An 8,633-nucleotide genomic window follows, 5' to 3' on the forward strand; every position below is an offset into this window, starting at 1 on the left:
TCAATCACAGCGTTATCTGTCTGCATGTTGCTCTTTGCCCTAGAGTATGCTGAAGAAATGATACTCTATAGCCTGTGGGACAAAATGACCAGAATACCTTCTTCTACCAAATGGCTCTGAAAAATTTCCAGTGCAACTGCAGGGTCAAATCAGCTGCTCTCTGGCTTCCATAGAAAAAAAAAGAGAATGACAGAGGCACCCATGGAAGGAGCCAACTAACAATAAGTCAGGTCTGAGAGTTTTTGTGCCTTCCGTCTCACGGGCAAAGCTCCTGTTGAAGTCAATGGGCATGTCAGGTGCTCAGCATCTCTCAGGATGTAGCCCAATGATAATTTTGCCTCAGTGAGGACTGCAGGACTTGACCTGATTTTTTAATGTTTACATTTTTTTACTGAAAGAGATTTAATTGCTTACCAAAGACAACCCTTGAAATAGTCCCAGCTCAGTATTATTTTAAAGGTGATCTTGGCAGTTAAACCCATCGGATGTCTCTCCTGCTCACACAATTGTCATCTTTCCTTTGGTCTCCTAAACGGGTGAATTTCTCATAGATCCTGGAAAAGGAAGGCAGTGTAATGTTGATGCTTTTGTTTTATGCCAGTTCTGAAACAATCTAAGCCAATGAAATGGGAAGCTGTTATCAATGGTAAACCTCAGCAAGTATCACTTCCTGGAATCAGTGGATGCTGGCAGTGATTTATTTGGGAAATTCCTAGAGCAGGAAAGGCAAGCTACACAAAAGCCTTCAACTTCCTGTTCCAGGTGATAGTACATCACTATAGATGCTACAAGTGACAACATAAAGCATACACTACTATAGAGCGGTTGGAGAGAGGGAAGGGGAGGGGAATCCATTCCTTGGCTGGAAAACCACAGAACATTAATCACTGGAGTTTTTCCCTGGATTTCCCATTACAAACAGCTAAGCTGTGGGAGAAGCTGTTTGCTATTCTCTTGGTTTTTCAGTTCTTTTTTTTTTACCTGAAAAAATCAATGGCCAGGTTCTCAACTGCTGTTGGCTTCTGTTGAGTGCAGCAGAGAGAATAGGTTGTCAGAAGCTAATTATGACTATTTGAGTCTCTGTTTCAGCAAGTTAGAGCAGCCTTCAGGCAGTTCTAACTTGTGTCAGCTGGAAAGTGTTTCTTATGGACTATCCAACAACTGGGGATAACCAGAGCATACCATGCTTAAGCCTCTCCCTTCGTGGTCATGACCTTCCCCATCCCCATTAATGCCCCCTGCACAGCCTATACTGGTTCTACACCCTCTGGAAACTCTCCCATGCTTGGGTTATCATCAGCAAGGGAGTTGTGGTCTGTCTCTGCTGTCTTTGTAACACACAGACTACGGAGAGGCCCATATAAAGCACACAAGTGAGTGGAATGAGCTGGAGGAAATGGTCTCCAAGTCCTAGCACTTCCAAATCTTGACACATGAACAACTATGTTTGCCATCATAGTCACCTTCACATTATACAATAATAATCAAAAACCAGCCACAAACCATATTTGAACAGGAGTCTGATGAAAGTCACTTACATTTCCAGTACTCACCTCTCAGTATAGGTGTATAAGAAAGAGAAAAGAGACCACGTACAGCTGGTGCCCCGCATTCAATGATATGAGATCATGACAACTGGATGCTTTATGATGCTAGATAGATCAGATAATCTTGTTTAGAATGTAATCTCATTCTCAGTATTGAGCTGTATGCAAAGCTGGGCATGTTATCAGTGCTTTAACAGTTGATGGTAATAGACAGCTACAGAGAGCTAGATACATATTATAAAAGGATGCCGTCAAGGCATTCTACAAAGTGTTTAAAATCCCTTTGTTTTGCTAAAGAGCCGTACGTAAATCTGAAATGCATATAAAGAATTGTATGGACTTTGACAACTGAAAGAAGAAAGAAGTTTTGGGGTTCAACAGATTACAATTTGCAGCTGAAATTCATTCCACATCTGAGTGGGTGCAACTTCAGTTGAAGCCCGAGGAAATTGTCTCTTACTTATCCCAAGAGTGATTTTGACATTCCCCCCCACGGGGCTAACGTCCTCAACAGTGCCTTGTATGAAGGTTCTAGATATGTGCAAAGCACTGTATTTAAGGAGTCTGACAATTCTTACTTACATGTGACACAGATGCCTTTCCACAGTTCCTGATTTCACTCAAGTTTTTTTTTTTTACTTTTACTGAAATATTTGTACTTTATATCATTGCATTAATACAATGCAGGGATTTTTTATCCAGAAGAGGTTTGTTTCCAGTTAATATTCATAGTATGATTGGTTGGAAGCTGAAAAATCTTGGAGCAGAATCACAATAAGCACAAGCCAAGTCATTGCATTAACTCCACACCTTTAGTTGATTCACCTTAGCATTCCTCACGATCCCTGTGTAGACAAGGCCTTAGTGAACTTCAGGATTCAAGGACTTTTTTGTATTTTCTTTCAGTGAGTGCATGTGCCTTACCAGTGCAGTTGATGAGCTCATACTGCCATCTAGTGACTAGTTGCATGAACGACGAGGAGTCCTGTGGCACCTTATAGACTAACTGAAGTGTAGGAGCATAAGCTTTCGTGGGCAAAGAAGTGGGTCTTTGCCCACGAAAGCTTATGCTCCTACACTTCAGTTAGTCTATAAGGTGCCACAGGACTCCTCGTCGCTTTTGCAGATTCAGACTAACACGGCTACCCCTCTGATAGTTGCATGAAGAACATTTATAAGTAATTTTTTCAAAATGCCTCCATTTGGACTCATGAAATATGCGTGTATTTGTGCCAAAAACATGAATCACAGATGCACATTGTGCAGATGAAAATTGTGCTTGCGAAAAGGATGGCTGGATTATCGAAAAACGCAGTCCTTAACACAGCACTTTTACTTAGCACTTCAAAGTGTTGTATACACATCTACTAATTTATTTTATATCACTAATTTTCCTAGAAATCATGTGGCTGATAAATACACCCAATTGCTACTCTTCCTGACACACACCTGAAGGCAAATTTAATCTGAATACCACGTGCTGTAGGGTTGTTTGATTAAAATGGGACGTTTTGAGCAGTATCTGGGCAAAAGAAGAAATTGCACAGGAGTTGAAGGAGCTTCTATATTTTAGCCTATGCTGTTATGTTTCAAAGCAACATTCATGCTTTGATCTAGGGGGCTGGAATTTTGCCCAAATGAGAGCAGTGATAGCGGCTTGCCTGGAGCCCAAGGGCTATGCCTCCTCTAAAATAGATGTGTATCCTACATAGACTCCAGATAGCTGCATTGAGTGTTTCACCTTGAATCAAATGGAAGGTGATGGATGCTGGACACTGCATTGTCCACCAGGTGCACAATGTCACATTCAAAGTGAGCATGTTGCATGGCCAACTTATGAAAAGCCAGAGAGTGAAAGCCTGAGCCCTTTAAAATTAGTTTTTCCATTGTTGCCAGTAGAATCAGAATTTCACTCAGATTGTTGTCCTGGAGAACTTCTGTTCCAATTCACGCCGGCACCTTTAAAGGCACAGGGCTTGGATTGCTAGTCTTGGATCATCATATAATATTTGTGTCAAAGTGGCCAGATCAGAATGGCAGCTGTTTCAAGCACTTTGCGGAGTTGTAAACGACACACAGTGCAAGGCAGTGAAGAATCAGACCTGTATCTCTAGGGAGAAATCTACATGGGAGGGGTACAGATTATTGAAATTTCAAGGTACTGGGCACCAGGGTTATGAATCTGGGAGTCAGATCAAAGGCCCAATGTGAGGTTGACAGAGTACTTTTTATAAGACTTGTGGTTTACTTTGGAAGGTGTGGAAAGGGAACTATATATGATCCAGATGGAGGGCTAAGTTGCAAAAGAAGCAAACCACCTTTCTCCAGCACTGACATGGAGATTTTTCTGTTAACATAAATCAAACAAAAGCCTAATCCTGCTATCATTTAAATTAATGGTGACACATCCCTTTGGTGGGAACTGGGGTCAGTCCCAAATAAAAACCAGGTGAGGACTCTATCCCTAAATATCAATTTCATCCAATATCTCTATGAAATAGGTAAAAAAAGTATTTAGACAGGGGGGCCTTGTATTATTAAGGGACTTTAGGAGCTACAGCCAAGGACTCTGAGCAGCAGACCTGATAGCCTACATGGGCCTTTGGGCAAGGTATGGGGGAGACCTGACTCCGCACTCCCAGAAGGGGCAGGGACAAGGGCAGAAGAGGCAAACCAGAGGCAGTCAGCCCTCAGCACTGGCTGAAATACGGCCCGGTGTTCTGCCTTGGCTCTCTGGCAGTAATGTAAAGGGCCCAGGGCTCCGTCCGCTACCGCTGCTGAATTGCCAAGCCCCAGGGCAATTGCCCTTTTCCTCCCCACACTTGTCAATGAGCCTGGTCACAAGCTAAGGGGAGCAGCGGCAAAAAGATCTCCAGGCTGCCAAAAATGTAGATCTTTTTGGAGAGCCCTTTTAGCCTGCAGCTACAGCCACTAAAAGGCCCTGTGATCTGGCTGTGTGTGACCAGCGGGGACGGGGAAACATGGCTCAGTGCACTGCTTTCCCCCCCAGCCCCACTGGGCTGTAGCTGCAAGCACCAGAAAGCTCCGTCCACTCATTCCTTACTTGTAGGCTCCACCCCACTGCTCCCATTGGCTGGGAATCGCAGCCAATGGACGCAGTGGGGGAGGGGAGCTGTGCCTGCAGGTAAGCGCAGCTGCAAGGCAGTGCACAGAGCCATTTACCTTCTCTTTCCCCTGTGGCCTGAACCACGAAAGAGCAACTACTGCAGGTAAGTACCCTGAACCCCAATCCGCTGCCTGAGCCCCCTCACTCCCACCCAGACCCTTTACCCCAACCTCCTGCCCTAAGCTCCCTTCCACATTCCAAACCCCTTGGCCCCAGGCAAGAGTCCCCTCCTGTACCTCAAACCCCACATTCCTGGGCCACCACAGAGTCTGTACCCCCAACTGGAGGTCTTAACCTCTTCCATACCCAACCCACACCTCAATTCACAGCCCCATCCCACACACTGAACCCCTCGCCTTGGAGCCTATGGGGCTCCACAAAATCAAACAGCCTCAGGCTCCCAGAAGAGTTATTTCAGCCCTTGTTAAAGGTGTCTTCACCTTCCAGGATCTGGGATCCATCAATGCAAAACTGAAGTAGGTCTTGTATTGGGGCCTAATTGTGCAAGGTGCTAAGTACCCATGAGGAAATGCTGAATGCCAGAGCTTCTACTGATTCACTGTGTGGCAGAATCAGACCTTAAGCCTATTACTGCCCCCAGAACCTGTATGAGAATCTGTGTAAGATGCAACCTCAACAAGACACAGCTGAGAATCTGAATTTATTTCTAGCACATATGACAATTTAGAATGGGCTTTCCAGAGCACCAGATTGAGAGCTCAAATTCCTGTGTTAAGAACTAACCACCAAATACATGGGAAGCACCGTTTGGACTGCCATGGACCAAGTGCGCCACAAGATGGAGTTGTGGTGGATTGTGTCACTGCTGATATACAATGGAGGGTGGTGCATCTGCGCAAGAAGCTCTGGTTTTGCCAGGAAGGGGTGATGTTTGTATTTGGCTGTGTGAGGCTGTCCCAGAAGATCTGGTCCCACAGTCGGACCTAAGCATTTTAGCACCCAGGTCAAGCAATCATATAACCCTTAGAAGTGATGTGTGGTGGGGACATATGGGGGCATGTGCCCACCCCCAGATTTCTGCCTTCTATTTATCACAGAGGATTTCAAACTGTAGGGTGCTTTCTGCCAGGAGCCAGCAGATCAGAAACTGGTGGGAGCCATCCAACCCTGTTGCTCTCTGTGCTGTGGGAGCCAGGGTGTTGGCTGGATGGCTGACAACTCTTCTCCCATTGGCTGCCTTTGCACAGCCCCAGGCAGGGTGGGTGGTACAGCTCTGAGCTGTGCCCCTGACACATTCTTGCCTTTGCCCTGCAGAGTTGGCCTCTGCCCATGGAGCCTGGATGCCATGAAATTCTCCTTAAGCGGCTCCCTGCACTACTCATCCCCTTTGGGCACCTGCCTCTCAACTGCCCAATCATCTGGTCACCACCTGGGGATGTGCCATTGCAGCTGGGTCACTCTTCCCACACACAGAGCAGAACTACCCCTTGCTCCCCTTGACTGCCTGCCCCAGGGCAACATGTCAACAGAGCTCAAGCTGGCAGGGTGGACTTGTTCCCATGAGCTCAGGATACCAAGGCTGTGAGAAAGGAGCAACCCCTAGGGATGCCACATTTCAGGTTCCCAAACAGAGAGCACTGCCTGGTAGAGGGTTAGGAGGAGCTGGAAGGGGCACTGGATGGGGAAAAGATGTTTGTTTCCAAGGAAGGTTATTTGGGGAGTGCTGGAAGGGATATTGGAGAGCACTGGAGGAGATATCTGCAGCAGGGATACCACCTGGAAGTGGGTTGTCTGTGCAGGGGGGATGGGCTGGCTTAATGGGGGAGCCCCAGCTTCTGCTAAGGGAATACTGTATGTGGTCCCTCCTGTTCCTCTATCCTCTTCTCTTCCCCAGCCCATCCCCCTTCCCTGTGGTTCCCTGCCTCATTCCCTCATCCCACTCCCCCTTCCCTTATCAGCTTCTCTTCTCCCTGCCCTAGCTGTCCTGCTTCCTGCCCCTTCTTTCCCCCACCTCACTCCTTTCCCCTTTGTCTAGTACTCCCTGTCCCCTCCCACAGGCACTCACCAATTCTGGCCATATGGGAGTGTAGCCAGACACGAACCCCATCTTGTTCCCCCCCCCCCCGAGAGCAAGAGAAAGGCGTCAGCCTTTGATGCCCTGGGAACGCAGGTGTGCTGCCTGTCCCTGACTCTACCATAAACAGAAACCAGACAGTAAATGGGCTAGCTGACGACCCGGGGCCTCCCGTCGCCCTGATGGCTAGTACCAGTAATTGACACACCTGCACTGTCCCAGGAAAGAAATCTTCGCTCATCACGTACCAGAGGTGCCCATTGTCTGCATTTTCCCAGGTGTGAATTATGCTTTGCACCCTTCGTGGGAAACTTGGCATTCAAAGCCATTTTTCCTAATTGGCCACTTGAGACCAGGAAGAAGACTACGTGACCCAAGGGGTATAAAGAGGGTTTAGTAGCCCACACCATTTGAGCTCCAATCAACTATACCTGCTGGCAGGTATTGATTGTCTCCTGAGGTATGTGGGACGCCCAACCTCGCCCTACTTCTTCCCGAGGGATTGAGAGAAAGATGCTGGCCATGCCAAGTCTGGAACGCAGGGGTGAGAATATATACCTGCTAGGTGTCTATTTTGCATGCATTTAATAAGAGCTCAGAGAACCAAAAGGGTTTCATGGTACCTGTAAGTGACTTATTAGTGTAATTTCTGTCCTGTCCTTTGTAGTGGCTGTGTTATCTGTAACACAGCAGTAGCATTTAACAACTAAGTTTACCCTGTAACAATAAAATAGTAACTGTTTAAGCTTTAACCTGACTCCTTCAGTTGCTGTAATAGAACCAAGCACAATTTAAAAGAACTTCAGCCGGTCATAAGGGACTCACTGCCCTGACCATTGGCTGACAGGGAGGGGGGCCCAAACTGGTCCATGAGACATATTTGGCTTTTACCATTAAAGTACTTTTTGTGGGGCCTGTGGTGGAAGTGATGAATATCTCTTCTGGGACCAACCTGATAGTTCTGGCCTGCAGCCCTTCCCACCCCTCCCCAAAGTGCAGGGCCTGAAGGAGTAGCCTCAATTTTCCATACCCTACAGATGGCTCTGCCAGTAGGTAGGGGGCATTTTGGGGTTTCAGCCCTGTGGGATACACTTGCTGGGATCTCAAACTTCTGAAGGCTGTTATATGCAGCTCAGAGAGTCAGCAAGTTTGGCCAGCCCTGCCAGATAAGGCACCCAACACACATGCACATACACAGAAAACAATCAGCACCAACACACACACACACACACGCGCACGGAAAACAATCACCACCAGGAGGCAGTATCCTGCTGCAGAGGCACTGGCAGAATCAACTCTATCCCACCCCCTTCACTCCTGGCCCCTGCCTCTATTGGGAGGAAGGAGCAATGTCCTGCCCCAAACTACACCTAAGGACTCTGGTTGATGTTGCTAGGCCCAATCCTGGGGGTGGGTGTGTGTGTGGTAGGGAGGTATAGGCTGATGCAACTGGCACTGCCTCGTTTTTGCAGCCCCGCTGGCTTTGCACTGTAACATCTCTGTGCCGCCCTTCTCCTGTTCTCCAGATAAGGCAGGGGTGCTGCTCCATCTGAGCTGCCGCTCCCCCCCAGAACTGGGGGTGCCAGAGCTGCTGCTCCCTCCAGATGTGAAGCCAAGCCCCCTGAAGGCAACTCTGCAATGACACTTCCTCCTCCCCGCAGCTGGGCTGCGCCTCCCACGTTAATAAGGCGGCGGGCGTGGCGTGTCCCAGCGCGTGCGATACCCCCGCCCCGGGAAGCCAGCCGCGCGCTGGCGCGCCTCCAGCTGTGCTGCCCCGCCTCCTGTGCCTGCACCCAGGCGAGGATGTTGCTCCAGATGCGAAGGCGTCCGCTGCTGTTGCCATTGGCTGAGACGTAGCCACGACGGGGTTCCATTGGCCGAAGGGCCGTGCCGGAGGGGCGGTGATTGGAGGAGCGGCGCGGGG

This window comes from Pelodiscus sinensis, chromosome 18, assembly GCF_049634645.1.
Source record: "Pelodiscus sinensis isolate JC-2024 chromosome 18, ASM4963464v1, whole genome shotgun sequence".
NCBI classification, from domain to species: Eukaryota; Metazoa; Chordata; order Testudines; family Trionychidae; genus Pelodiscus; species Pelodiscus sinensis.